This window comes from Lasioglossum baleicum, chromosome 10 (genome assembly GCF_051020765.1).
Source record: "Lasioglossum baleicum chromosome 10, iyLasBale1, whole genome shotgun sequence".
Lineage (NCBI taxonomy): Eukaryota > Metazoa > Arthropoda > Insecta > Hymenoptera > Halictidae > Lasioglossum > Lasioglossum baleicum.
In genome coordinates, this window is record NC_134938.1 from 12,582,117 (window position 1) to 12,608,018 (window position 25,902).

Sequence of the window (25,902 nt, forward strand, 5' to 3'; positions counted from 1 at the left end):
TCGTCAAAGCGCTTACATCCGAAGTAATTTCCCTCGACCCGAAAGGTCGAAGAAACTTTTCCAAAGTATTAGTCTTCCTCGCGACAAATATGCAGTGTCGCCGGAACTAAATTTTGTACTTCTAGAATTGTTCATATATCACGACTGTGTGCGAAGACCGTTCAATTAGTGGACAATCCGTTAATGGTGACGGCAGAGTGGTTCGCCTAATTCCGCGAAATTTCATCGGGGAGTGAATCAAACGACGGTACGTGACTTCCCATAGAATTCCTACGGACACGATCGTAATCGAATAATAATCGGACTTTCCGCCGCTGTAATTTTTCCAATACGCATCCGATATTGCGTTGCTGATGGTTATTAAAAAATTATGGGGCATCAGGCACGGTATAATGAACGGGGTGAAATCCATCTGCGTGTCGGCGCCCCGTATACAGGGTGGTCACCATTTTAATTTAAATACAGTAAATCCTCCATAGACGCGACAGCCTCGGGGGGAGTTGCTCACATGTAAAATAATTTTTCCTAGCCCCATACAGATTCCTAACCCCGTACAGATAGTCCTGAAAATTTGTGATTGCGAATTTTTAATAGCTATGAAAATACTTGTAAGATTTAAAACGAAAAACGTGGGACGCATGCAATATATAATTTATTTATAAAAATTTATACAAATACATTTACTGTATATGTACTGTTAAGAAGCTTCTGTCCATATTGTATTCTTTATCCAAGGTTTCCTTTGCAATATTTAAATTAAAATAATCATTTTTCAACATGCATTAGTACTTTTTCATAGAGAATAAAAAGCTATTGGTGCGTAAAAAAATATACGGTAGCGTTAAAATGATCAGAGTTGACATTCACGAGTCTTTGGCGCGTCCAACCAAAGTTGCTGGATGAGTCACGTGACCGGGCTGCGGCGGAAGCGTGGGGGATAGCGTCGTAGAGGGGGAAGGTAGAGTCGGGACACAACTCTTAATCTGGAGATCGGTAAAATATTAAATTAACACTTTACCTACCGGAACCCTATTAATAGGATTTTCAATCATTGTGTTGTACCAAAAGAAAGCATAGAAATTTTCTTTTACATTGCAATCTGACATGAAATTATTAGATGACGATATTGTGGGTGACTTGTTAGTTCTTAATGAAAATTGCTGTTTCCATTGAAGGTTCCATTAAAAAGTGTTTAGCCATGTTCTATAGATTTCTTAAAATTATATAATAATCACCGGTCGGTAATGTGTTCAGCGAGGAGTATAGTCGCGTAGATCCTGAACTATTTCATATCCGTTTCAGCCCTCCATTCCGAACGAAGGGGAGTAGTTGGGAAAAAGCGGATTATGTCGTCCTCGCCCTATTTTCTGAATGCAATTGCATATCAAAATCCTCCACGAGCTACGGCGAGGTGCGTAAAAAATGGTGGAAATTGTTTTTTCCGCGAATAATCGTCGACCCAGTTAATGGGCAAGCTGTATGTTGAATTATTCTCTCGAAGCTGCACGAAAGCTCTCAAATCATCGACTAATTTATAATAAAATTTCCGAGCGATATCCGATTCGATCGTGTAAATAGATTCGTCGGAGAAATACAATCCTCGGAAAGATTTAATCAAGCACGTTCCTCTTGGGCGGGTACCGGGTAACTCGAGGAAGTAAGACAGTTCAAAATTAGATCAAGACGTTGGGATTAAATGCTCGAGGAACTTTCCCCGGAGGAAAAACAGTTTTTAGTGTGCCGCTACTATAGCTCGATTCTTAAAACTTCCTATCAAACTTTAAGTGTCGCGCTGCACCAACTTTGGGGATTCTAAATTTCAATTCTGCAAGGGAGCGAATGGTAGGACGTAGTTAGCGGGATTTAAGAGGTTGATACGGGTCGTCGTTTGAAAATTATCGCAGCCTTTTTTCTGGTGGAGACGCTTAAGTGAGCTGAAGGTCAACATAGAGAGCGTTTTTTTTTAAACTCCTACAACTTTAACCCTTCTCAAGACAATTTCAACGATATAGTCATTCAAGGTCATTCAAGTTATTCATTCAAGGTCATTCAACGTTATTCATTCGAGGCCAGTCGAAGCTATAAACGTAAAAAGGGACGGAAAAATACAATTTATATTGGATATTTCCCACGTTATCACTGAAATCACCCGATATAAAAATGCGTTTAATCTACCTTCTATCATAAAATTTCAATATTTAACGAACGAAATAACCGATAAATGGCCGATAATAACTCAATTGGTCGGTAAAGCACGTAACAATTTACGCCAACACCCGATCACGCTTTATACCGAACTGAATTAACGAATGATTTCCTTAATTACTCGTTAACTTGTACAATAGAGCCGATAAGCCGGTTAAACAGATGAAATCTTCTTGTCGGTGTGTCAGTCCGGCGCGCGGCGGAGCGAATCGAAAGCCTCCTCGAAATTGATGCAAATGAATTCACGCGTATCCGATGCATTCTGCAATATATATATTCCTGTCCCGTCGTTCCAGAGATTGATTATAGATTATCTCGTCGGCCTAATTGATGTTCGCTGGACATTTTAAATTAGCCGATATCGACGCGTATGCGGGGAGCGTTAGTTTCAATTGTAGGTATGTTTACTTTTTAGAACCTTTTCGCTCGGATAGGTTCTTCGAATTAAAATAGGAATTTCCAGATCAGGGGAATTGACGCGGTTTGAGGGGAAACAGTTACCCCTCTCGGTCAGTACAGGATCAGTCACGTGACACCGTGACACATGCATGACAGAGAGGGAGTAGCGTCACGTGACCGCGGAAACGTGGGGAATAGCGTCACGTGACCACGGAAGCGTGGGGAATAGCGTCACGTGACTGCGGAAGCGTGGGGAATAGCGTCACGTGACTACAGAAACGTGGGCGAATAGCGTCACGTGACCAGTTCCTGGCTGACGCGTGGGGAACAGCGCCGTGGAAGGGGAAAGGGGAGTAGGGAGACAAGGTTTGAGCTGGCAATTCCGGTTCGATTGTCGGAAGCGGCTCGCGAAATCGTGGAATATTAAAAGTGTTACAACCTTGGCGATATGAGGATTTTCACGGTCTAGGTGTCACAGGAGCTGTCCTCACACGCGTCCCACTATTCGTTTGAAAACCAGCCTTGCTCGGCGACAGAGCAAAAGCAACGATATTAGTATCGTCGGAAGCTCGGCATTCTGGAAACCGGTGGAAACCCGCTCACACATTAAATCGGACGAGTCGCGCGTCCGTCTGCGTCAGTCAGCAGGAATTTAAATTTCAGGTTGGGTGTGCAGTGACGCGCGCGGTCGCCCGTTCGATCCAATATGAAAAATTACCGGACGATCCACGTGTACGCCAAGTTGTCACCAACCTGCTCGTCATTTCATCCAACGAGACCGATCGGACGAACACAAAAAACTATAGTATGTATACGGAAAAACGCCGCGAATCGGATGTAGGCTTGCTAACTTTTTCCGAGACAATTCTTGCACGTGTTGTCCAAAATAAATATACATATATTTTTATAATAAATATATATCTAGTATATATAAACATGTGTATAATAAATAGACTGCGGATCTTTATGCATTTATAGGAAAATCGAGAAGATGAAATTCATAATTGTTGGAAAATTTTCAAAATTAAAGATGTCAATATATGTATGTCATTTGACGTATCTTTAAAAACAACAAAGATATTTGAGGTGGCAACGTTAGGTGACTCACCCTGTATTATATTTCATTCAATAACCATTACATAGCAACAATTCAATTCCGGGACGGTTGTCAACTCAAATCGGACGTAACGTCGTTCCCGTCAAAGACACTTTTTCGGAGAACTAATATCGAATAAAAAAAAAAGATAGTGTTCCTTTCAAGAGGGGGAGAATTTCCATTTCCATTTAGACATCGACTCGCGCTCCGATACCTTCGCGAAACTTTGACGACGCGTAATACCGCTCGCGCGGCTTATGTCTGTAGGCTTTAAAGGAAAATGTCGATAACTTCTCCGGGCGAGTGTATAGAATAAATAACTTTCCTCTTGCTGCGATCGGCCAATATTATGATAACGTTGGGGAAGCTTTACCGAGTCTTTGCGTCGCTGTTCCTGAACAGAAGTTAATGCTTGCGAGATCCGTGTACCTAAGCGAATGTAGGCGAAAACTAAAATAGTATTTGGAATATTTGTTTGGCTAAATAGTGTCCACCCCTGGTCTCGGAAGGGAATCTAAACGGGTGAATAAGAGAGTTCTTACCTTAAACATTGTCGATCGGCGCGTCGAAACGCGGCGGCGTTCTCGACGTAATGATTTCATGCGGAGCGAAATCATTCGCGCGGGTACCAGGCAGGTAGTACACGAGGCAGGAGACCCCGACGAGGAACAAGAAGAACAGGAACACGAGGTCGAACATCAGCAGGGAGTTCAAGGTCATTAACTGCATCGTGCGTGTGCAACTGTCTCCACCATAACAGACACACACACGCGTGCACAACGATGCACGCAACCGCGCGCTTTGTCACCCACGCAGACAACTTCGTAACCTTGATACCCCGGGCAGGATTTTTCAGATGCTCAGATCACTATACACTCCCGCGATTGCATTTCACACAGCGTAACGCAGGTCGACACTCCAGGCTGCGATTATATTCGAGATTTTCGAAAAGATTCCGGCGATCCGACTCGAACGTAGCGATCGATTCCCTGTCGGCCTGTGTTTGTTTAACACTAAACCCACCACTGCCGGTCAAATAGCCAGTCTTAGATTTTTAATTGTTACAATTATTGCAACGATGACGTTGCTTACATGGAAATCGATTCGATAAATTTATTTAACCAAGTACGTATTGCAATAAAAATTGCACAAAATCCATATAAATAGAGCCTTGTCATTTTTATTAGATAAAACATTTTAATCGCTTTCAGTGCTCGGTAGGTTTGGTGTTAACTTACTTAGACCTACCAGAGGCACCTACTAAATTTTACTACTTTACTTTATCCTTCGCAATTGCGCGACCAATAAGAATTAAAAAAATTTATTTTTACGATTGTTTTTTACAATTCCGACCAAATGCATGTTCTCGACATATTTTTTTCGACGTCATTTACTAAACTAGTTCATCTAGCCTTACAGAGGAAGTCCATTCATAAAAAAGTTATTCTGATTTAAATTGTGCGTGATTAGTTTTTTTCCGAACTCTATATAAATTCTTTTAATGATTTTACTGTTTTACCTACTCATTTTTGCCATAAATGCATAAAATCCGCTGTCTACACATTAGCTACTAAACTAATCCTTCTAACGTCTAAAAAAAATCATACTGTTGGTTACAATTTTGAAAACGTTATTCATGTGCGAATACTTTGTACACCCACAGTATATCTATTCGGAGAGAATTTGTAGAATCAAAAATAAAATGGATATATCTCGTATACCCTCCCACCCCCTCTATAGTTGCGGATGAAATGGTCGAACTTTCAAGATCGAGGTTTCATCGGGTTTGTCGTGGGTAGGTGGAAGCAACACGGCAAATCGAGGATACTTCGATTGATTTTACAGACACAATACATACCAAAGGTCAGGGATTCCAGTCCCTTGAAACAGAATGGATCCGAGCCATTAGTTGCAAAGGCAGTAATATAGCGGAAAGGGAGACGTTTAAGTGCAGAAGACAGCATCCACATTGATCAGCGATTAGGAGCAGCCAGCTTCGACGGAACTCCGCGAACGGATCGTTCGCTTTCTGCCCGAAACGGGGATACAACACTCGATATTACAAGTGGCACGAACGAAATAATAGAAGCTCGGCGAACACTGTTTTTTAACCGAATAAAGCGCAACGGAATCTCCCGTACGAAATTCAACGAATTCGCAACTAATAACTAGTTCCATGAATTTTATTGTCCATCTGTAAATCAATGTACAGTTAGCAGCAAAACTAAAACTTCAACATTTTTTTCGGCAACCATCCTACATCACACTATACAGTTAGGAGGAAGTCTGACCACACACACTTTAAATCAGAATAACTTTTTTATGAATGGACTAAACGACTTCCATTTCTCTGTAAGGTTAGATGAATTAGTTTAGTAAATGACGTCTAAAAAATATGTTGAAAAAATGCATTTGGTCGGAATTGTGAAAAACAATAGTAAAAATTGATTTTTATAACTGTTTTAGCTGGGCCAATAACGAAAATTTAAAACACGTATCTGATCAACTTATATAGATTATATACGCTCCGAAAATTTCATTGAAATTGGTTCATTGGTTTACGAGTTATAATCGAACAAAAGTGGTAAAAATTGCAATTTGTAAAGATTTGGCCTTTTTACCACTTTTGATCGATTACAACTCGTAAACCAATGAACCAATTTCAACGAAATTTTCGGAGCGTATATAATTTATACAAGTTGATCAAACACATCTTTTAAAATTTGTAAAAATCAATTAGTACTATTTTTTTCAGAATTCCGCCTAAATGCATTCTTTCAACATATTTTTAGACGTCAGTTACTAAACAAATTCACCTAGCCTTACAGAGGAATTGAAGTCCATTCATAAAAAAGTTATTCTGATTGAAAATGTGTGTGATCAGTTTTGATCCTCACTGTATATTTTGCTTCCTTCGCATTCTCCGCATGGAAACATTGAATAAAATACAATTTATGTTAAATTTGCCAAGGTATTCAGTTCTGCTGCTAACTGTATACGAGAGATTGAACTATGCAGTTGTCGCATAGTGTGCAAAAGGTAGGAGCTTGAAATAATTCCAGCTGGAAGAGAGAAATCCCGGTGGATTTGTTAATGCCCGTCAGGAAACGCGGTTCGCTCGGTGCAATTTGAAGGAAAATGTGCGACTTCGATCGACATCTTGTTAAGCCACTTGACATTATTTCACCGACGTTCAACGATCTCGTATTTCTGATTCGCTTAGGCATTGATATCGGCTTAACGTCGGGGTTCGAATCGAATAAAATTCATTTCCGTCTTTCCCTTTTTTTTCTTCTCCGACATTTATTCGAAATATTAAGTCGACCCCGTAGAAAATTGCGAATCCGCCCGTGTAAAATTCCGAGCGTTCTTCGGATGCGATTAATGTCGGCGCGTTCCCCCATTAACAGACACATAATGGTTGATCCGGTTTACGCGTAAGCGCGCGCGTGCCCGTGCAATTTCCCGTAACTCGGACCCAATTCGGCGGACATATTGAATAGGAACCGATTTTCCATCGTTCATGCACCGTGAACGCCGGCGGATATTTAACGAATCACGCGACAATCTCCGTCCGGAAATCCGCTTTCGGAAGATAAATTCTCCTCTTGACAAACACTGTTGTTTCCTTCGAACCGGAAGAGCCCGCAAAATTTTCAAATCGTTCGATACGGTGCACGAGCTGTCGGCTGAATCAATATTTAACGAATTCAAGGCGCAGAGGAGGCGAGATGTTGCCATGAAAAATTCAACGCCAATCTGTCTCTATAAATTATTTTCCACCCCCGTTCCGCCCCACGGTGAACCGCGCGCGGCTAGCAGCTCATTAAGATTTTAACACTATTTGTAAAAGTTCGAGCGTCTGATAATGAAGGTCGTTGGAGTCGTTTTGACCTAGCTACAATGTTATGAGGCCAAAAATACGGGGTGAGTCACCTAACGTTGCCACCTCAAATATCTTTGATGTTTTTACAGATACGTCAAATGTGTGTGTGTCTGAAGGACAAAGTTGAATGGTAAAATGGGGCTCATACGATACCAAACAAATTTTTGTTTTTATGTAATTTTTTTTAGAGATACGAAGGGGTAACCATGATTTTTAAAAATGGAATGTCCTATTTTTTATACCATAGATCGATAGAGTATCAAATTCTGAGTAAAAATGTATTGACCTCCATATGTCCTAAACCTAATAGTTAACGAGATATTATCCAAAGAAGAAAGAAAATTGTTTCGATAATATCTCGTTAACTATTAGGTTTAGGACCTACTTATAGAGGATTTGATACTCTATCGATCTATGGTATAAAGAATGGGACATTCCATTAAAAAAAATGAAGGTGACCTTCATATCTCTAAACAAATCACATAACAACAAAAATATTTTTGGTATCGTATGAGCCCTGTTTTACCATTCAACTTTGTCCTTCAGACATTTGACGCATCTTTAAAAACAACAAAGTTGTTTGAGGTGGCAACGTTAGGTGATTCACCCTATACATACATATACATATACAAAAATATATAAACGTTATCACCTCAAATGTCTTTGTTGTTTTCAAAAATTCCAAAAGAACTCGAGGTGATCCTGACTTTTGGTAGATTAACATTTTTAAAAAAATGTTCTACTGTGAAATTTGTAGACAGCTGAATGTTGATTAACTGTAGTTTCAATCTGGAAAATCATGTTCGGTTTTAAATAAACAATAGCAAGAATGTAAACAACACGAAATATACATTTTTAAATGCTTTTTTAAAGGCCAATTTTTAAAGTCCAAAAATATATATTGATTTTTAAGAACTCAAGGTGACCCTGACTTTTGATAGAATAAACATTTTTAAAAAAATATTCTACTGTGAAATTTGTAGACAGCTGAATGATAATTAACCGTAGTTCCAATCTGGAAAATCATGTTCGGTTTCAAATAAACAATAGCAAGAATGCAAACAACACGAAATGTATGTTTTTAAATGCTTGTTCTAATTATAACATTTGAACTACTGGATCGGCCGTCCGGATCAGTGCGGCGGCCGGAACTGCCCGATAACAATAAAGTGATCGATGTTAATCCGACGTTATCGAATGATCACGCGATATTTCCCTGAAACGTGCGATAGAATTTCTGCTGAGAATCGCGCGCCGGCACTATTCCTGCTCCCGCGCGATAATAAAACCACATGGAGAATGGCATGTTGCCATGCGTGTAAGCACGTATAAGAACTGAATAAAGCAAACGTCACACTCGTCCGCCAGCTGTTGCATGTCTCTCACGTGTTTTTGCTTGCAGGACCTGCTTGCTCATTTCGTGCAATCTCGGGACAGCAACGGTCGGTATGAGAGCGGTGTCGCCAGATTAAATGCCCCCCACTCCACCTTCCCCTTCCACAGCGCTATTTCCCCACGCTATTGCCACGGCTCGATCACGTGACGCTATTTCCTCACGTTTCCGCCACGGCCTGTCACATAATTATAGTAAATCCTGTATAGACGCAAACAGGTCGTACACGATGAATGCAAAAAAATACCCCCTCTACTATGTATAATAATCTGATCTCGACTCAGATGTCAAGATGTGTTTTGTAAACTCGTATGAATTATACGTATACGTTCTGAAAATTTCATTGAAATTGGTTAATTGGTTTACGAGTTATAAACGATCAAAAGTGGTAAAAATTGCAATTTTTAAAGATTCGGCCTTTTACCACTTTTGATCGTTCATAACTCGTAAACCAATGAACCAATTTCAATGAAATTTTCGGAGCATATATGATTTATACAAGTTGACTAAACACATCTTTTAAAGTTTCGTTATTGGCCCAGCGAAGAAAGTCGTAAAAATCAATTTTTACTATTTTTTTTCGCAATTCCAACCAAATGCATTATTTAAAAAAAAATATTTTTTACACGTCATTTACTAAACTAATTCTTCTAGCCTTACAGAGAAATTGAAGTCGTTTGATCCATTCATGAAAAAGTTATTCTGATTTAAAGTGTGTTGAATCAGTTATGCCGTTAGTGTATATTATTAGCTTCATCTTGAGATTGTATTAATTATTGTAATTTTGGTTAGGCCCCTTTCCATGTAACCTTGGTTTGTGAAGCTAAAAAGAATAGTTTCCGTCTACGAACTTTGCAAACGAACCTCCCCGAGGTTTTTGCGACTATCGAGGATTTGCTGTAGTTGTGTACTATATTCCCCTCAATTTCTCTCTCTCCCCAGTCTGGCGACACTGGTGCTGGCAGAGAGCTTTCAGCTTCTAATAGAACCTAAACCCACATTTGCTAAAATATTTTTTTATAAAATTTTGATTTAATGCCAAAGAATGAAATCTGCGGTTTAATTTCGCATTGTCGCGCCCCGAGGTCGACGGGGAGGAAAATCGAGGAAAAGATACCTGCGCGGAATGCAAGTGGCATTAGGTATCGGAGAAAACCGCGAAGAAACGGTGAGGTGGAAAAAAAACGCGGGCAGGATATAGACTCCGAACAACCGTAAGGGGTGAGACGGATATAGACCGCAAGATAAACGACGTATTACTGGTATAAAGCAACATCCTCGCCGTATGTCGATGCCCGTTTCTGTCAACACGAGTCGTTCTCTCCTAGCGCACTCGTATCTCTTCCCGTACCCTCTTTTCTCGATCCAATTGAACGACCCGACGCCGAGAGCCTCGCGCTGCACCGAGCAACCACGCACAGAAAAAGAAACACACTCTCCCGCGAATTCCTGAAAAAGTTGCAGCGACCGCGAGACGCGTCGCGTCGTGCACACACGATATTGATTTTACTTCTCGCGTGCACCGGAAATTGGACTATCTGATTAGCCTGCGCCGCGAGAACGCGGGGCTCTGTGATACTGTGAAGCCTCGATCTTAGAAAAACCTCTGTTTCTTGGATCGTACAGTCCTACTGTTTATTTGTGACCTCGTCGAACGTAGGGAAGGACGACGCATGTAAACAAAAAACAAAAACAAAAACATCGCGTTGGATAATCCTAATTTCAATAATGAAACTGTTTTATTTTTAATTGCTCCGAATGGAATTTTACCAATATATGGACTTGCGACATTTTTCTGATTGAAATGACACCGAATAAGATACTATTTGGCCCATATTTACTGTTCTCCCCCCACTTCTGGGATACTGTGATACTGTGAAGCCTTGATCTAAGAAAAACCTCTGTTTCTTGGATCGTACAGTTCTACTGTTTATTTGTTACCTCGTCGACCACGCCGAACGTAGGGAAGGACAACGCGTGTAAATAAAAAACAAAAACAAAAACATCGCGTTGGATAATCCTAATTTCAATAATGAAACTTTTTTATTTTTAATTGCTCCGAATGGAATTTTACCAATATATGGACTTGCGACATTTTTCTGATTGAAATGACACCGAATAAGATACTATTTGGCCCATATTTACTGTTCTCCCCCCACTTCTGGGATACTGTGATACTGTGAAGCCTTGATCTAAGAAAAACCTCTGTTTCTTGGATCGTACAGTTCTACTGTTTATTTGTTACCTCGTCGACCACGCCGAACGTAGGGAAGGACAACGCGTGTAAATAAAAAACAAAAACAGAAACATCGCGTAAGATGATCCTAATTTCAATAATGAAACTTTCTTATTTTTAATTGCTCTGAATGGAATTTTACCAATATATGGACTTGCGACATTTTTCTGATTGAAATGACATGGAACAAGAGATATTGTTTGGCCCATATTTACTGTACTCCCCCCACTCCTCGGACTTTTATTTTGGAATCTTGGTTTTCTCCATTATATCACATCGTAAATATACGTTTCTGTATATCGTTGAATTTGCCTTTCTATGCTCTATAACTTTATGCAAGTAAACAAAGCATAAGGTCAACGTAAAAAAATTCGCTACCTTGAAATTTCGAAAAGAAAATTTTTCTTCGGTATTATATTTACTTCGTCGAATAATACAACTTTTGGTTGACACATATTTTAATACCTAAGGCTTTACTGTATTTATATTACGTCGGATAAACAATTCTCTGAATACGGTTATCTTTTGATAACGATAGGATAAGTTGAAGTTGTAATTCGGTTTCGAATCATCTCCGTGTCCGCATGACTAAAACGAGAATAGAAGACGAGAGGCAAGGTGTGGGAGTGAATTATAATCGAAAGATAACATAGTGAGTTACTTCCTGAAGCAACCGAAATTTTTGACGAATGTAGCGGACGGACCCCGATTTAAGAATCTCTCTCGACCGTTTCCTCTGCTACAGACCTGATAACTGGACTGCGGACTTTTGTGCAATTACGAAGGACTGGGTGAAAAATAAAACAGTGAAAAATATAAAAAATCTAAGAACATATTAATATTGTTATGTCGCTTTCAACGTAAAAAGACTGTCATAAAATGAATGTTTATTTAACTATCGCTTTCCACCTGGAGTGACCCAACTGGAGAAAAGTATAAGGAATCTATTCGGAAGTAAAACAGACTCGGTGGCCGGTTAAGATCCTTAATCGAAACTCTCCGCGCCGCTGCCGAGTCAAGTGCAAATAATAACCTCCGTGATGGAGGATAGACGAAGTAATTCAATTTTAAGAATGACGGATAATACGGCGACAAAGAACTTCTTTCCACGGGAATCCTCCGCGAATTGAACTCCGAAGATTATTTCGTTATGACTCAAGTGACCGAGATCGCCGATCCAGATAGGGCGTAGACTCCACACTGTAGAGTAGGCACTGTAGAGTAGGGATGCCGATTATTTTCAAAAAGATCGATTTTTCTGAATCGATTATAATCGAAGCTTCAAGAATCGATCCACTAAACAATCGTTTCCAAAATAATCGATGTTTTGAATAATCGATTTTTTTTAGGAATGTCTAAAAATGATAAAAAAACGAAGATCAAAATTATATTGGACTCTTTTATTACAGAAATAAAGTAATAATAATTATTAGACTGCGGATCTTTATGCATTTATAGCAAAATTGAGGTACTTGTTTCGCGCATGTCGTTGCGCGTCAACCAATGGTCGCGTGATCGGCCGAGTACGAGTAGTGAATTAGCCAATGAACGAGTTCCGTTAGAATCATTATGCGCAGTAGAATTGTCGCGTTTTACGAACATTTATATAGTTACTTTTGATGCAATTGGATATCTTTATACAGTCTCCACAGTAAACAACTCCACGGTCTCCACGTACAGTCATACAATTTGCCATAAAAATCGATTATTTTTACAAATTTAGAATCGATTATTTGTAAAAATCGGATATTGAAGAATCGATTCTAAAAATCGATTTATTTTATGAAAATAATCGATTAAAAATCGACATCCCTACTGTAGAGACACCCGCTAGCATTGTGACACTAATGACGAACAAAAGAAAATTTTTTTAAAAATCTAATTTTCGAAATTTGAAAGTTTCACACTTTTTCTTACGATGACCTGGTATTTTATTTGCACATAGTTATAGAGCATGGAACGACAAATGGGAGAATCCTGAGATCATTTGAAGCAACACTTTCCTTCGCAAAAATGGCGTCTGCGGCTTTGTTAAGGAGTTATTAACGAAATACACGGACCAATCAGAGCGCGACCTAGACGCGTGTTGGCATAATAGTGTTTTTCGTTAATAACTCCTTAACAAAGCCGCGAACGGCATTTTTGTAAAAGAAAATGTTGCTGCAAATGATCGCAGATGTACGAAAATGGAGAAAACCAAGTTTCAAAAATAAACCATTTTCAAGCTCGATGCAGTCCGTTTTTCCGTTGTTCGATCGATTTAAAATTTTGTATAAAAAAGAAATATTCACGCGAAAAAGTCACGTTACGCAATCCCGAAAGCAAGATGGCGTCCGAATCCCAGCGCACGTCGACGGGGCCCCATCTCAATAACCATGACCGTTCTCGGGATAAATTGTTCGACTGGAGAACGGTAGACTTGCAACGAGGAAATTCGCGTATCGATTATTTCCCGGCGAGTTGCAGAGCGGGCGATAATCGTTCGTTTTGTAGTTCGTTTAATTGTACATAAATGAATCACGGAACAAAAGAGGAAGGTGGCGTTTGACGGCCGTTTAACTCGAGCCGGTGCATACCGAAATTGCCGAGCGTCGTTTCAGCACTTCCGCGGTCGTTGCTCGTTTGTGGAACGCTAAAGCGGCAGCGCGCCTCTTCTTAGGGAGAGTAGAGGTTAGAGTGAAACGGAAGTGTAGAAAATCGTCGACGAAAAAAATAGAGAAAGGGCCGGGAAACAGCAGGGCCGAGCAATGTTCACGACTCGCAATGTTCTGTGAGAAGCGGGCTGGCAATTATTCCCCAGAATGCAATACTTCCTTTGGAGGGAACACGTTGACCACACCTTGGACCATATACACCAAAAAATAAAAAATTTCTCGGGACAGTTTTCCGCAAATGCGTTTGAAAGAACTCTGTTCAAAGAAAATTGGATACTTTTAGGAAATATAATTTAATAATACAAGGTGTCCCAAAAATATGGTACTCCCTTTGAAGGCAAGCAACATTAGGAGTTATTAAAAATTTAAAAATTATAAATTACAAAATTACAAAATTATTTTCAATAAATTCGGAGACAAATAAAACACTCTCGATCTTACTAGGGTTCCGTCCAAGGGAACACATTATTTGAAATGCACGCAACGGCTAACAAGGGAAGGACTCCAAGTGTCCGACTTCGATTTTGATAATCTTTTGTGGGACGATGGCATATGGATCCTTAATGATGACTACAAAATATTAGGTGTAGTTACTCAATAGTTTCAAAGATATAAACAATTAAAGTTTCATATCTTGTTTGATACGAATAGTATGAAACTTTAATCGTTTATATCTTGAAAACTATTGAGTAACTACACCTAATATTTTGCAGACATCATTAGGGATCCATATACCATCGTCTCCAAAAAATTATCAAAATCGAAGTCGGACACTTGGGGTCCTTCCCTTGTGAGATACTGGAAATGGATGCGGTAAAATGGTGATCGAATTCGCCGAGGTGTCCCGCTTCACCCTCGTCTTCACCGGGTATTGATCCATCTTCAAAACAATTTCAGGGAAAATCTACGGGGTAAATGAAGCGCAAATTGGAATCAAGCAACACGCTGAACGTGATTACTGAAAAATATTTAGAGTGGCCAACAATGAAGTACACGGCTACAACTATATGGCGACCTATTAAATATGGCCAACGTCGGAGATAGGGATCTACACTCGCGTGCAAAATTAAATGATCGCTAAATGTTCGTTCGGTAATTGCCTAAATTCATTGTGTCGTAACTTCACGAAAAAACGTCGTAGAATATTCGTTCCGGGCTCATTTTAAAACTTGAACCTTCCACTTTCGAAGCCAGCTACTTGTGTTTCTCAACAAAATTTTGTACAGTATACAACGGGTGAGAGAGTAAACATGGTATTTTGTTTTGAGAATTTTGCAAATTCGAACGTTCGAGCGGGCACTAAAAATTTTTTTAAGCAACGAAACCAACGCGAGCTTGAAGAGTGAAGTCTCAGCTTTAAAATGAGCCCTCGATGGTCGCTGTACGATTTCTTTTGGCCAAGCTATCGGACTTGGAATGGAAAGTGTGTGCCGACCTTATATGTAAACAAACGACTAAGCATTCTGGGAGAATTTAAAAACTGCTCGCTACACAACACGCACTGAGCACAGACCAAGTAAACAAAGACTATGTTCGACCGGACGATTTCCTCGCCGAACGCCATTGACATTGTTTTGACGCCGGCGGCATTAATCGGTGCGGTTCTTCTCGATCCGTGGGTGGCGAACCAGAATGGCAATTATCGAGTCGGTCGGAGAAATCGAGATCGGCGCGTGATCCGAGCAGCTCGAAATCATTTTACGCCGTTCGACGAGATTTCGATCGAATCGAACGTTAATGTCGTTACGCACGGTGTTTCGCGGAAGTTTATACGCCGCTTCCGCATCGACGCTGCCAGTCAATGCAGCGTGAATCGGAACTATACGCAATTCCGATGAACGTTGTGTGTTGAAAATCGTTTTTCCATTTATTTATCGTTCGAATCCCCCCGGGAGAATTTATTTACCCAATAATATATATTGAATCATTTACACGCGAACCGAGCATTGAACTTTTCAGTTGCCATTTTATTTTAACGTTTAGTTATATGTTTCATTTTCTGCGGTAATGCACGACGCGATGGAATATTTTCACAATCGAACGATTATAATAAGCGGGAGAGAGGGAGAAGGTAGAAAAAGTATTCTATAGTAGCTCAAAGGTAGGATGAACGGCGTAAGCGGATCAGACATAACCTAGGATATTCAGTGCTGAATGGCGGAGCGTAAGGAAAATTCAATTGTACGAATATTCACTGAATATTCATTTAAAAATTCATTTAAAAATTACTTTCTCTTTGCTTCGAATTTTCTATCTTCCCCATCTACCGCGCTACTCCCCACGCTTTCGCCACGACCCGATCACGTGACGCGTTCCGTCTCCGTCGTGCATGTGTCATTCGCAGACTGTGGCTGTTTATACAATATGCAATTTTTGTAGGCAAATTTCAAGAGAGAGAAACTCGAATCAAAGAAAATCTTATTTTCCGTGGCACTAGCCTTTTTAGAATTGAGATAAATTAAAATGGTACTAAACTCTGTACTAAATTTAGGGAGCACGGATCGAGGGGAACGGGTGGCCCCCTCCCTGCCATTCGCAGAAGGGGAAGGTAGAGCGGGGAACAGCGTCGTAAAAGAGGAAATAAGAGTGGGGGGCTGCTATTTACTTTACCGGACTCAAAATTTGTGCCTTCTCCTATAAATTATGATGTATTTGGTATCTAATCCAGTAGATTTGTACCCGGGGCGGCTGTAGATCGAAGTTTCGATCCTGTAGGATCAATGGTTCAGGAGTTATGCTTGTTTAAAGTTGAGAATTTTTCAGTGTTTTTGACAGGTAACGGTGCCCCCATATTGGTATGTAGTGACGGTCGCGCGCCGCTTACCGAGCAAAATAATTAAGTAGTAGTAAGCTGCTCGCGACCGTCACTACAAACCAATATAGCAGCGCCCTTACCTGTCAAAAACACTGAAAAATGCTCAACTTTAAACAAGCATAACTCCTGAACCATTGATCCTACAGGTTTGAAACTTCGATCTGCAGCCGCCCCGGGTACAAATCTACTGGATTACAAAATACAATCTACTGGACTACCAAATACATCCTAATTGAGTCCGGTAAAGTAATGTTTACTCGAGTGGGGGGTACAAAAAGTAGCCAGAAACGCGGCACGTGACTGGGCCGCGGCGGAAGCGTGGGAATTAGCATCGTAGAAAAATTTCCTCGTGGAGGGGGAGGTAGAGTGGGGACACAAGTCCTAATCTGGCGACTCTGATCCATCCGTGAAGGTCTTCGGGTAGACGCCGAAGACCGAAGACGAGCCGGTGGCGTGTGGGTGCGCGACATAAACGCATGCTTATAAATTAGGTCGTATTTCATAACGGGTAGATCGATAGGAACTATTGAAACCGATGAACCATTAAAGAGGGAATAATGTTCGAAGCGGGAACACGCCGAGGCCGATACCCATCGTCGCTTCGATTTCTCATTTGTACGACTCGCCCCGAGCAACTCCTTCTGACAATCGGTCCCGGCTTTCAGCGGAGGCAACGACCGCGCTAGCTCGATGAAACCTCGATTATCCGAACTGGTTACGCGCGTCCACGTTTCAAACTCGACCCTTTGTACCGACGAAAACTGTTTTGTACATGTTTACGCTCTCATAATAAATAAATCGCGCGCCAAAGGTACGCGGGGGTTGAACGCGCTGACTTAAAATTGTTCAGTGAAATGGCCCCCGGTGAACCTGCCGTTGATTTCGCAATGAAGTGTATTTGGAGAATAATTGAGTCCGTAGCTCGTTCAGGATTAACCCTTTACACTCCGAATTACTTTTAAACGTTGTTGCCAACAAACTCCCTACTACTTGAAGTGTTTTTTTTAAATTTTAAATTGACTACTACTTATTTTAAACCATTTTGTTTACTAGCTATATTAGATATAGCTCTCAAACTTTGTTGAAATTGATATTTGTGGAACTCAAATTTGTTTTCAACTAAAAAGTAAATAAAGGAAGAACCGAATACATGTAAGATCCCGTTGTATTTACAATTTTCTTTCTCTGATGTCGATTCACCCTCGACAAAGTCGTGCAAAGGGTTAATGCACGGCTTCCCGAAAGCACGCTGATGGTGCACTCGCGAAGGATACGCCGTCAGGAATCGTTTGGAACGAGACACATTGTACAGGAATAGTCTCATCGCGAGACAAGGACACTCGATCGCTACGTCCTAGCGTGTATACGAAACGCCCGCGCTTTTGTCCGGCGGTCATGTGACCGAAATGCGTAGAAATTAAACACGAGCGATGTACTATTTCCACGTGGCTTCTCTAGCAAGCCTCTCGATCTGTAACGTTAATTGATATTTTTCGTGTTACCAGCACTGTCGACAGACCTTTCGGAAACCGGATCTTCGAGAATTGAACACAGTGTGCCGCACTGATCGAAGATCGAGTGCTCGTCTAATGAAATTCGAGAGGCCGGGCGCGACCGGTGAACGACGATCACGAAACAGAGCTTCACCCTTAGGAGATCCCGCGGCTAGGGTTGCTCATCGCGTGGATACTAGATGAATACTGAGGCACGTCAACGGGCACCGGGATTTAACCCCCTTCCTACGTGTGCCTTTCATCCCTCTTTCGGCCCTGCTTCCACCTCTCCGCTCCACTCTCCCATCAAACGCGCATCCACCCACGCAACTGTTGCGCCCCCGCCCATTAGTGATCGTCCCTTAGCATTTTGCAACTCCTTAGCCGCCCCCCGTGTGCTTTCGTCGCGTTTCGAGCGCGTGCTGATGATCCAGTCACGTGGGATCGATCGATCGACATTCTAAGAGCTTCGTAGCCCCGCGGCGCGGACCAGTGCGTTTCCACTTATATCCTGCAGGCCGCGCCGCCTGAAAATTAACCGTCGTCCCTTCCACGGCTGAATCGAGGACCCCGTGTCCGGTAGACAATGACAATTTTTATTTTAACCCCTCGCACTTCTGTACTTGGGGTGACTGTACCAATTATTTTAATATTATTCCCAACTGATCATGAAATAATAACATGTGTAGACATTCTATGGAAGAATGATGTGTTCTGAATAAAAAAAGAATTGGTGGCCACCAAAATCTGATGCATAACATAAGAAAATATTTAAAAAGAACTGTAGGTGCACTACGTACCGTCAATTGATTGTTGAATAGTAGCAAACATAAAAATATTTTAGGCAACAAGCAAGTAATTTTTTGGGTAAACTTTACTTTGCTCAAAATTTGTGCTTTTCTCCAGGGCTTGAAACGGGCCCGGAAATAACTGTTTGAAACTGTTTCATTTCGGGCTTGATCGAAACAGTTATGAAGGACCGATATTCTGAATAACTGTTATGAAGGCCCGAAATTTTGGTTGATATCGGTTTCGATTACGGTCCTTCGTACATGGATATCGGTCCTAGCATAACGGTCTAAGACTGGCTAAGACCGATATTTTTTCGGTCCTATATCGGTCTTCATATCGGTTCTAATACTTTGTTGCTCAGCCGATGCTTTAGGCACAGCGACTTCTAAGAGTCGGCCGATGCTTTGTAATCGGTGGCAAAGAGACCGGCACCTTATTGTCGATTGCCGACGCGACTGTTGACTCGACGTCATCGGTGACGCTTTTGCGGGGATACCAATCAGAATGATTTCTGGTAAAACAAAACACATCCTCTTGGACACAAGACTCACCACTCTGCAAGCGAAAACCTAGAGCCTAGAGAGAAGCTCAGCAACTTTCGTAGTGGCAAGTGGCAATTTTCGTTTTATACACACACCATCTATTTTTAATATATATATATTAGTTAGTTACAAAGTGCAAGTGTTATTTTCAACGTCACCATCACCATTGTCTAAAACTAGCCCTCACGACATTAATTTGCCGTCGAGCGCACCGGTCATCACAGCCTCGATTTTTCTATGCAATCAAGTCGCGAGTTTGCTATCGCACAAAATTATTAATTACTTAAGTGTTAAACTATAACATAATGGGCAGAAAACAATGCGATATTGTACGTAAATATTTCACAAATAATAACAATAACATAGAGAAAATGCAGTGCACCATTGAAAACTGTTCTGCAGAAATTTCAGTATGTAGACAATATATTTCAATTTTTATATTTGTTTAAAAAAAAATTTTAAAGCTCTGATATTTCCTTAATTTTGTAAATTTAATATTTTAGAACCACTCCACAAATTTATTAAGGCACTTGGAAAACTATCACCCTAATAGCTTTACCATCGTTATGATGGAAAAAGAGGTACGAAAAAGATGTTGTGAAGAAGCTACAAGTAGTAAACATGATAACAAGAACAAGAGAGTAAAATTGGATGTAATGAATGCTTGTATAAGATTAATAACAATTCACGGCAGACCTTTTTCTTTAATGGATGACAAAGCATTCCGCGATATCATAAATATGATACCCAACAAAGAATTAATTAATTCACACAAAGTTCGAGAACAAGTAATGGTATGTACATAACAATAAACTATAAATTGTTAATTGGGCGAAGTTTCCGTTTACGTCCGTGCTCAGAATTGAATGAAATTTTGGGAATAGGTTCTTTTTTGACTAAAATAATGACTGTCAGAAGGACTTTCTCTTTTGTAGGTAAAAATATAAGTATATAATTAAAATAAAATAAAATACTACTCCTGGATTTTCGTATCCCTGGTCGCCCCTCCACCCCCCCCCCTACCACCTAATCTTAAGTAATTCTGATCGCATAATCTTCCCATTGTAGATATTCAATTAATTGGTTTAACTATTGGAATTTTGGAAACATTTCATATTAATCTCCAGAATATACATATTTGATATTTTCAACTAATTGCAAAAATGGTAAGGTAGGGACTGACATTGACATGGTAAAATATTTTTTTTCGAGTCGCCAAAAATCCTTCTGACAATCATTATTTTAGTCAGAAAGGAACCTATTTCCAAAATTTCATCCAATTCTGAGCACGGACGTAAACGGAAACACAGCCTAAATTATTTACTATCGTGCTACTTTCTTACAGATAAAAGCAAATACGATAAGACAAGAAATTAAAAACGAAATTAGTGGAAAATTGGTGTCCCTAAAAGTAGATGCCGCATCATGTATGGGGCGTTCATTTTTGGGGATAAATATTCAATTTATAGCCGCACAAAAAATTGAAATTCGGACCATAGGTGTGATAGAATTATTGGAAAGGCATACCGCTGAACATTTAAAATTTGTAATTATGCATACATGCAGCAAATTTAATGTTTCTAAGAATGCTGAAATGTATAAGAATCTTAAATGAAGAATGTGAATCTGATTCCGAAGGCGATGTAATAGAACAATCGCAAAACATTGATGTTTTATTACTTGATCCCGAAGGAGAAGGATGTGATGTAGCAATTTTTGATACAGTAAGGGAAACAGAATTTGTTATTACTACTATTAGATGTGCTGCCCACACATTACAACTTGCTATATGCGATTTTTTAAAGAGAAGAGAGATAGCTGAGATAATAGGAAAATGTAGGGAAATTGTTAAAAAATTGCGAACACCAATTTTAAAATCAACGTTATCTGCATTATGTAAAAAAATGCAATTTTGGATTGTTCAACAAGGTGGAATTCAACTTTGGACATGTTGGAAAGACTGGTCGAAATAAAACAATTTTACACACAGATTGATGATGAAGAATTGAAGTTCTCAGACATAACGTGGAGTAAAATTATTGAATTAATTAAGGTTTTGACACCTGCCCGAATTGCGACTAAGAAATTACAACGCGAACATTTAACTCTTGGCGATCTTTATGAAATCTGGGAGAGATGTATCATAGAAACAAGTAAACACGAAAATGAATTCAATCTACCTATAATTAGTAACATGCAACATAGGAAAAAAAAATTATTTCAAAATGATACATTTTTATCAGCTATATTTTTGGACCCAAGATATAATGTTATATTATCTGATGAGGAAATAGGGAAAGCAAAAAATTGTATATTACTTACATTTCAAAGAATTAACAAAATGTGTAGTAATTTAGCAAGCACATCAAATCACGTTTCTACTTGTAACTTAAATGAAGCCACTGATACATATAATGAAGAGGAAGATGATTTTGAATTGTTACTGCAAGATGCGGCAGCGAAACGCATATCGAGCAACACATTGCAATGCTTAACAATTGAAAATGAACTTAATGAGTATTGCCAAGAACCTCGAGTTCCGAAGACGATGGATATTATCCAGTATTGGGAAGGAAAAAAAATTAATTTACCTAAATTATATAAGGTGGCCTGTGTAATTTTGACTGTTCCGCCAACTCAGGTTAGTGTGGAAAGACTATTTTCCGCACTAAAATTTAATTTATCTCCACACCGATCGAGCATGTCGTCGAATATTGTAGATGATATTTTATTAATTCGTTTGAACATGCCAAAGCTACATAACGAAAATTAAAATTACAATAAAAAAAGTAAAAGTAAAAACTAAAAAATGCTATGAACTATGTCTTTTTCTTTCCCATACGCTCTCCTTCTTTGCGTCGCAATTTTTGATAGTTCATTATTTTTTCTATGATTTTCTATGATTCTGTCATTGAAACAATTGGCTTGTGATAGCTAAAATATGATATAAATATTTGTGATTCAGTTTTGTCTAAATGTCTTGCAAATACTGCACCGAGAGTTGTTCCTGATCTTATTGTCGTTTCATTAGGATTATTTACCATTTCCAATCTTAATTTACTTCTAAACATTACTAGACTGCAAGAAGTTTCACTTTTGCCGCGCGTGGTTTTTTTTGAAAAATTCAAAAGACTACGTATGTCATGTGGTAGGGCGTACCCTATATGCTTCGGGGTTGGGCCTTTCGAAAATTTCGTTATTTTTGCGGTAGGACGCACCGTTCTCGAGATACAGCCATTTTTTATTTAAGACTAGCTCGGCCTACCATCCCCACCACTTCCGTTACGCATTTTCGTATCGCGAATTCCGTGACGCGAATTAGGCCTACACCCTGCCAAAAGAAGTTTTACTTCAAAAATAGTCAATAATGTATACATTTATTGTTATAATAAAACAACTTTCAATTATGACCAAAATATAACCGTTTTTAATGTTGGTAGTTATTTTCGGACCCGTTTCAAGCCCTGATTGCTATAACTTGAAACTTAGAACTTACAATTAGAACCGATATGAGGACCGATATAGGACCGAAAAAATATCGGTCTTAGTCAGTCTTAGACCGTTATGCTAGGACCGATATCCATGTACGAAGGACCGTAATCGAAACCGATATCAACCAAAATTTCGGGCCTTCATAACAGTTATTCAGAATATCGGTCCTTCATAACTGTTTCAAGGACCGAAACCGATATCATAACTGTTTTCAAGCCCTGCTTTTCTCCTATAAATTATGATGTATTTGGTATGTGATCCAGCAGATTTGTACCCGGGGCGGCTGCAGACGAAGTTTCGATCCTGTAGGATCAATAGTTCAGAAGTTATGCTTGCTTAAAGTTCAGCAGCTGCAGTGTTTTTGACAATGGCGCCGTCATATTGGTTTGTTGTCATTGCCCCCTCCCCGACCTCTCTCTAATCACCAACCAATTAATTAATTATTCAGCTCGGTAAGCAACGCGCGACCGTCACTACAAACCAGTATGGCGGCGCCCTTACCTGTCAAAAACACCGAAAAATGCTGAACTTTAAACAAACATAACTCCTGAACCATTGATCCTATAGGTTTGAAACTTCGATCTGCAGCTGCCCCGGGGACAAGTCTACTGGATTAGATACCAAGTACATAATAATTTATAGGAGAAAGGCACAAATTTTTCAGTCCGGTAAAGTAAAGAGCATCCAATTGTTTAATAGCTATGCCACGGAAATGTTGGTCCTGTGACTCTGCTGGCCCTGTTGTTGCCGGTCATGTTCCTCGCTTGCTCGAGTTACTAGGCCATTGTGTAAGAGACTTAACCTATATTGGAACCCCTTTTCTGGTAGCCACTTCGTTTCACGGAGAACTTCTTAATAATGCGTTTACCGCACCCTGTCGAGAGTAAGCACTCAAACATCGTAACGTCTTCGACTAATTTCATTGTTCATCCACCCCGCCGCCGGTGTCCGGCTTCGTCACCGTCTGAAAAATCCCTTCGTAATTTCTTCGAGTACTTTGAAAAACTTCGTCGAACTCTGTGCTCTCCTTTTATAACGAGGACTATCGAGGAATATTCGCTGCTTCGTCGCAGATACGTTTTCAATATCGAACCGTGAAACAATCGGCGCAATGTTTTCACCGGCTTCCCGCGACTGCTAGATATTGCATTTAGCGACTAGTCTTCTAGAACGGGAAATTCAATCAATTTCAAGTATTCGCGGCGGTGTGCTGCTGCTTCGGCTCGAAAATTGAACGTTTATTGGAATTGTATTTTTATGCTTTAAGCCCGATCGAAAACGAATCGCGAATACGTTTATATTATTCGCGATCAGTTTTGCAGACGCGATGCGAAATGACTACAGGGTGTCCGAAAAATATTCTTGAGATCATTTCGAATCACTTTTCCCATTACGAAAATGCTGTCCGCGGGTTTGTTCAGGAGTTATTAACGAAAAACCAGGCTACAGCGGTCGGACTCCGCCTCGGCGACAGGCCCCACTGAGCGCGGCGTTGCTATTGGCCAAGCGTATTGTGCCCGCGTAGACGCGCTCTGATTGGTCCGTGTTTTTCGTTAATAACTCCTGAACGAAGCGACGGAGAACATTTATGCAAAGGAGAAAGTTATTCAAAATGACCTTGCGAAACGGCCCTTTCGAGGACGTACACTTTTAAGAGAAAACTTGTGGTGTAGAATTGTGTTTGTTATAACAATGGAGAAATGCTGCGGACGATGTTCGCGGCATTTGTTGCGAGGACATGTCCACTTTTCGGATTCAGCTGTTTAGAATAATACCAATTAACGGAAGACGAATTGTTCTCGTTTTTCCACCGGGAACCGGCTGGTTCTATTTCCAGCGGTTCCTCGCATTTGCATTTTCAACGATCTCCGTCACCACGCGACGGGAGGTCGATCATTCTCTTCTTCGAGACTAGATTATTGCGGTCTTGTTCTCGTCGCGACTCCGGAAATTTCCATTCTTCTTCTTCGAAAACAACGTTGATGAACGATCCGCGCTCACTACCGTGGTTCTAGTAATTTTAAACATTCATTCTATCTTTTAATCATCCCCGATACGATCCAACTAAGTCCCGCCTACTCGGGTTGATTCGCGAAAACGCGAGTTCTCATAAAAATCCGTGGACCCAATGAACGAACACTCAAACAACGAGCACAGCTCCTAAACAAGTTTACGTCAGCCAGATGATTTCGCTTCGAATCTAGCACCGATACGAACTCTTCACGGCTCTCCTAGATGCATACGTACATTATGCGATCCCACGCATATAATGATACGAATGGGAGCCTGCACTTCCCGCCTCTGCAATTAACCCAGATTTAATGAGGAAGCAAAGTAAAGTCCGGCCGCGACGAATTTCACGGATGACATCCAAGCGAAGCTGCTGCCGAAGGAAATAATATCTCTGCGCTCCGGAGAGCGTCGGTTGGAAACTAATTACCCGTATTAGCAAGTCAGTGTGAATAGAGTTTTTTGGCGTTGATCGTTGGCTCACCTGGGCCAACAACTTCCTGCGCGTTCAAATGGATATACAGTGGCCCACGAAAGTGTTGGTACGCCCTTTAAAACAGAATCACTTTTTTATAATTGTACCAAACGACCTGATGTTTTGTAAGCAATTAGAAGCATTCGTTTACTAAATGATGTGCAAAAGAAATTTTTGCAAAAATTATAATTTACAAGGTTACATGCAAAAATAAAAAAGTAATTTTTTTAAAACTTTTTTAGTTGGGCACAAAATGAAAATTTAAAATATATGTTTTGTCGATCTATGTTAGTTATACACATACTGAAAATTTCATCGAAATCGGTTGTCGCAGGGAAAAACTACACGCGTCGAAAGATGGACGATTCTGTGGATTTAGTAAAACTACGATTTTCACCATTTTTCACCGCTTGT

At 40.2% G+C, this 25,902-nt stretch overlaps 1 protein-coding gene across 5 annotated transcripts in view; it reads right to left on the reverse strand.

Moving 5' to 3' along the window:
- Positions 1-25,902, reverse strand: part of LOC143213025 (uncharacterized) — a 126,786-nt gene that overhangs the window by 63,710 nt on the left and 37,174 nt on the right. For 2 of the 5 annotated variants that reach the window (XM_076432465.1, XM_076432460.1), the window contains exons 1-2: positions 18,187-19,047; positions 4,243-4,623 (exon numbers count right to left, since the gene is read on the reverse strand). The exons of 1 other annotated variant lie outside the window; for it this stretch is intronic. The gene's annotated coding sequence lies outside the window, so the exon portion shown is untranslated. Of the gene's footprint in view, positions 1-4,242; positions 4,624-17,857; positions 19,048-25,902 lie in introns of those variants that run through there. 2 more of the 5 variants (XM_076432462.1, XM_076432461.1) reach the window with 2 other exon arrangements.